The sequence below is a fragment of the Nicotiana attenuata genome, unplaced genomic scaffold (genome assembly GCF_001879085.1).
Source record: "Nicotiana attenuata strain UT unplaced genomic scaffold, NIATTr2, whole genome shotgun sequence".
NCBI classification, from domain to species: domain Eukaryota; kingdom Viridiplantae; phylum Streptophyta; class Magnoliopsida; order Solanales; family Solanaceae; genus Nicotiana; species Nicotiana attenuata.
Genome location: NW_017673626.1, coordinates 92,575 through 98,993, shown reverse-complemented (window position 1 = coordinate 98,993; position 6,419 = coordinate 92,575). Strand labels below are relative to the sequence as shown.

General features: G+C 36.8%; 1 pseudogene; it reads right to left on the bottom strand.

The window, feature by feature from the left end:
• Positions 1-995: 995 nt before the first annotated feature.
• Positions 996-5,704, bottom strand: LOC109216887 (annotated as a pseudogene).
• Between the last annotated feature and the right edge of the window lie 715 nt (positions 5,705-6,419).

Here is a 6,419-nt window from a genome sequence, read left to right as displayed (position 1 = left end):
ACGAAAGAAGGAAGGAGGAGGGAAGGGACGTCGAAGGTATTACGTATATTTTAAATTTAAATTATTAAAACTAAATTAGAATTAACAGGTTAAACTAGGGGTAAGGAACCGGAAANAACGGTAAGACCCCCCGAACCTCCGAAATTAGTACGAACCGAACGTACGAGACGACAATTAGCAGTTCCCTAAACAGTTAACAATTTACGGAGTTACCAACTTTATACTTCAATCCAGCACCAACTTACTACGAAAATAATTATTTTACTTTTAGTCTATACTACATTTTTAGGCTGCATAAAACGTTTTACTGGTTGAGAGTGGAGATTAGACAGTACATTTTAGTACATGTTAATCAGGGGCGGGACCGATACCTTAGCCTGACAGTGCGTGGTCGAATTTTTTTACTAAATAAGTATATATAATTAAAAATCTAAACATGAAAAAATGAGGATAAAATATAAGAAAATAGCACCACTTGACAAGAACAATTGTGTAGCTCATCTTGTTAGGCACTTCAATTTTCTTTAAAGATGTCACAAGTTTGAATTGTGTAGCTTCATTTTTGTTTTAAATTTTTTGTGTCCTCGTCTAGAAATAAAAAATATGTCGAGGTTTGAACTATTGACCTTTTAGGCATTTACATTACCCTAAACCAATGGATCAAGAGCCACATTTGCAAATTTTATGCAACAATAAATTATCTGGCTTGTATTATACGTTGTTCGGCTACTTTATGTGAATTTTTGTGTGACTATTTGGCGTTCTATATAGAAAAAAAGTATAATGAGGTTATGTTGAATACATTTTAAAAAATAAAAAGTTATATCTAGTAATATACTTGAGTTATGTTTTATAAAAATAACTCGAATTATATCTTTTTAATATGTGGTTATAGTGAATTATTATTTGTTTACTGTTTAAAATCGTGACACCGCATACGAAATTTTTTGCGTACACCACTGAAGTTTAACATAAAACACAGTAGTCTTTTGATGTGGTTAGCACAAGCAATTTTCATTGATGATTCAACAAAAAAGAACAGTCAAGTACACTGAAAAATCCGATTCACAACGCTAAACAGCTTCTACATTAAGTTGTCACCAAAACTCAAAAGCTTTTTACAAGATATACCATTGAGTTTCCCTTCACTGCAGCTTGATGCGATCAAGGTTATCAGAAACTGTTCTCATCCTTGGCCGAAGCTCGGGATCCAGTTCTGTGCAGTTGAGAGCAATATGAAATGCTGCAACGACTTGCTTTTTAGCATGAACCTCATTCAAGAGAGCAGGGTCTATGATCTCGGACAAGGGTCGTTCTTGTCTAAAAACCTTCCTAACATGACTCTCGAGCCCCTTTCCATCATCTTCCGATCCTCCATCTGGCAATCGACCAGTCAACATCTCCAATAGCACAATCCCAAATGAATAGATGTCGCATTTTTGTGTGAACTTGGAGCCAGGAACTCGAGACTCAGGTGCTACGTACATAATGGATGATGAAGTTGAGTTTTTAGGACTTACTATGATTTGACTTGTATTCAGCTTCTTGGTACTACTATTAACGAGCTTCGACGAGCCTGAAATAAGACGAGTCAACCCAAAACCGGATATGTAAGCTTGCAAATCATCGTCAAGAAGGATTTTCGATGATTTTATGTTCCCATGAACATACTTCCGAGGACTACACTCGTGAATGTGTCATTAGACCCCCGAGCTGTGCCTTGAGCTATCTTCAGTCTAGCTGCCCAGGACATATGGTGGCAGGGAAATTACCAGGTCCTCTGCAATGGTAAAGATAAACATTATGTTGGCATCAGAAAATGCGGAGAAACAACTAGATTTTGCTTGAAAATACCGAGCATTGAGACAGTGAAAACCTAAAATTGCAAATAAGGGAAAATCTTAAGAGTTTTCTCGCAAAATCAATACTCCCGGAATATGTACTTGTTTCAAGAATTTGTTGAAAAGTGGAAGTATTTACATAATCATAAAAGGTAACCATATAGCACAATTCATTAAAATTCATATTTTGAAAATCCCAAAATACGTATACGACTTGTGAGTTGGGGGTCTATTGGAAAACAACCTCTGTACCGTCAAGGTAGGGGTAAAGTCTGCGTATACACCAACCTCCCCAGACCCCACTCGTGTGGATTTATACTGGTTTGATGTTGTTGTATACGACTTGTGGAACCTCAAGAATAATTTAACAAGTGATTCAAACCACATTTACCTATTACTCTATATTCCTTAGAGTAAACCTTGATTGACAACAATTATGAGTTGGATATGGTACGGACCGTTATAATTTGAACTGTGTAAGCAGCTTTTCAGAAAATGATCACTAATAATGAATGGCCCAAAAACATGTGCTTGAAACAATGAAAGAGCTGATAGTAGTCAGAGTAAGAAAAAACAATAAAATAGGTCAGGTGTACCAGAATTGGCTACTTTCTGGAAGTTTAGAACAAAATTTTCAGTATGAACAAGAAGTAATTTCAGAAATGTTTATATATTATAAGCTTTAAAGCCACATTCAATATCTTAGGCCACATATATTCTGTTCCTCTGGAAGCAGAAAACAAGGGAAAGAAGCCGTTAGTGGGAGACCGGAACACAAGAAAAAACAGCAGTTCAAAAATGGGAGTGAAAGCTATGTTGCGCGAAAATGCTGCCGCAACCCGTCTCGGATCCTCCAAAAATACACTACTTTTGCGAGGATCCGACACGTATTCGGCGACATTTTGGAGAGTCGGAACAACATAGAGTGAAAGCACTCTTTTAGAACAAGTGCTACCAAAGGTTGAGGTAGACTAACACTTGCATAGCTGTTTTCCAGAAAAACAGAAAAACGTAAATGCTTACGAGTAGAATAAAAACAAATGCAACAAGAAGTGGACTAGTCTGAAAAAGTAACAGAAGTTTTGAATAATATCAGTGACAATTTGAAAATGACTGTCAATATATATAAAAAGAGAACAAAGAAATGAACTAAACAACAACAAACTCATTGTATTCCCACAAGTGGGGTCTGTGGAGGATAGTGTGTACACAGACTTTGCCCCTACTAGAACGAATAACGCCCAGCAGAGGGCTCTCTCCATCCAAATTTATACGATTATAAAACTAACACTAACTAGCTTTGGCATTTGGAAATTTTTCAATAGCATCTTTAAGTACATCTCGCGTTTCCTTGTTTCAACACTGAAAGACTTGAATTAGGTTGTATACAAGTACTAAAACTAAGTAGATATTGAATTCTTTTTTCGACGTAAATGTCACTACAATGCCACCTTGAACGTTTCTCATGTCTTATCTATCAATAAACCCCTGATGTACACCATGGACCCAGAGTTTATTACATTGTGCAGAGCAGAACAGTTAGTTGCAGACATCTATCTAGCTACCCACAAGTGCAATTAATTAACATAATTTTTCTCCAAGAGGGAACCGTGAATTCAATGTGCAAGCTCACACTTCAGATTTCACCCGAAATGTCCTTATCCTAACAATAAATCATTTGCAATAAAAGGATATATTCTGCATAAATTACTGTGTTCATCATTGCCCTCCTCTGCTTACTAACCTATTTGAGTTAAATGGCTGTATTTTTCCCAGTTTCCCCTACAGCATTTTGGATAAGTTCCAATGTTCACAGTTCGGCATATATTACATGGCAGGCAGACTGTTCTATTTTAATTTATTACTGTGGTCCAAAATATTTGATTTTTCAGATATTCAAGAAGGATTAACTTCTTTTTTCCAAGTTTGCCTTGGAGTAAAATAGCCTAGGAGTATTTATTGTATTTCAATGAACAAATTAAGGTTAATACTTAATATGGTCAATTTCATTTGTAATATAAAAGGTGAATTCCTTAATTATAGTTTCGGAAAACAGCCAAAAAATTCATTAATGTGGACCGGAGGGAGTACTTCCGAAGTACAAACCAGAAACGCTGATAATCAGTTACACCGGAATATTGATTTCGAACTATTCACTTCCCGTATTTAGGACAACAAATATTTGTATTTTCTCTTAATAATCTTCCTTCAAACTAAGGAGTTACTCAAAAGATGAAGCCCCTAGGGGCTTTGATTAGTAGTAAGAGTGCAGCGCAATGCTGCAGGGTCATTATCCACCGAGTTTCAAACGTGCATTCTCGGTTATTTGGAAAGAAGAAAAAAAGTGGTTGTTGAAAAGTGTGAGTAGGGAATTTTTCAAAACTTAACCTTCAATGAACCTAGCTAATCACATTAACAAGTTTACCACATTATAATCTGAATCATGATCATGCTATTGCAGATGAATTCTAACACTCAATTAAGCAACACAATCATAAACTTAAACAATTCAACATAAGAAAAATGAGTTTGAAATTACCATGTAAAGCATTGTGCAAGCTGCCATTGCGGATGAAATCAGTAACCAAGCAATTTCTCATCACTTGCATAGTAATAAGCCCTAAGCCTCACCACATTTGGATGTTGTACTTTCCCAATGGCTTCAACCTCCGTCTCAAAAGTCCTTGAACCGCCACGTGGCATCCCCCTCGCTCAATCTCCGAACAGCAACCACCCAGCGCCACGCCTACCGCTGATCCCCTGCCGCCACCACCACCACTTTATAAACTATCCCACTCCTACCTCTTCCCCACCACATAAGCTGATGCCCTTAACAAATCCTCCAACTCCAACCAAACCCTTCATCAAACACTACATATTTACCCTTTTGCCCCTCCCATTCCCCCATTCCCAACCCCAACCACCTCCTGTGACTGTGACTTCTCCTTATCAAACTTTTCTTTTCCCATTTTGCCCTCATCCAACTTCCATTTTTTCCTCAACACCCACACTGAAACAAAACACTACTCCGATCACCACCGATTTACGCCGGAGATTAAAGAAACCGCCACCGACCCATTTCCAGATTTGTCCTTTTCTACAAACCCTAAATCTTTAGGGTTTTCAAGATTTGGCAAAACACTAGCGTTTTGAGCTTCTGGCTCTGCACATGGTGTCTCCAATGGAAACCCACAAAGTTAAAGGGTTCCCTGAAAATGCAGTAAGGCCCTTGATTTAACAATGACCCAACTGAAGGTATTTTACCAGTCAAATTATTATGCCTCAAGTCCAAACTCAACTCACCGGAAACTTAACCATAACTCACCGGAACTTCGCCGGAAAATCTGTTTATCGAAAGATTCAAAGTCCCAGTGAGCTGAGTAAGCTCAGTTAGCTCCTCAGAAGTGAACCATTAAGAAATTAGCAGAAAGATCAAGGTGATTAAGGTTAATAAGTGAAGTAATTTGCTGAGGCAAAAAACAGTGAAGGCATTGTGTGGAAGATCAAGTGATGAAGTGAAGTAGCATTAAAGAGATGAATTGGGATTGGTTTAGAGAAGTTGTTATAAGAAAGAGAGGAGACTGAGAGATTTGAAAGTGCACCAATTTCAGAAGGGATATAGCCAGTAAGATTCTTGGCTGAGAGTGAAATGGAGATGACTTTTTGGTTTTGATCATCACATTTGATTCCATTCAATGGCATGGTGATGAGTCTGATTTCAGACCAAGATGCAAAGAAATTCAGTTGGGTCAGAAGAAATAGCTGATTTTAAAGCTAAATGAAAGTCCATCTGAATTCAGTGCAAAAATAGGAGAGATAGCAAATGTGAAGAAACAAAGAATAACAATTGCTAAAAGCTTTGAAAGAATTCATAATGTAAAGCTGTAAAGATTCAATCTTTAATCTCAAGAATGATAAAGATTCCATTTTTTTTTTTTTGCATGAGAAAAACAGCTTCAGAATGATCCAAAGTGGCTAGTTTGCAACAAGAAGTTGCCTACTTTTGCAACAAGAAGTTGGACACACAGTTGATGAGGAAGAAAAGAAGAGGCTTGTTTTGAGTTTTGAACAAAGATGGGTATTTTTGAGGGTGTTATTTGCAGCTTTAAGTGATGTAGCTACTGGCTATGAGTATACTGTACATTTGTTGGATTTGAATTTGTTTGACTAAGTAGGCGCTTATAGGGGGTTAGTAGTAAATTATAGTATTAAATTATTAAATGGGGGGTTGAGGTAATAATATTGGGTTTGTTTTTATATTCACATGTTTCCACCTTGGGATGGGAGATATGGAGTAAGAACAGGAGAGAAGTATCTGTGATTTAATTCATTCATTGTTTGAACTTGTGGTTTTATTGGTAGTACAATTATTCAACTTCCCATTAAATATATGAAGTTTTGAGTAACTTTTTCTTGATACGCTGTTTCTCTTTTAGATTTTTAATTGCAAAAGAATTAAAATAAAACAAAAGGTATATATATTACATAAAAAAAAGGGAATTGGAAATGAAGATAGGTATAGCAGACCTTTTCAAAGATAATGGGCAGAGTTGATAGATTCCCAGAAGTGTTTGCCCC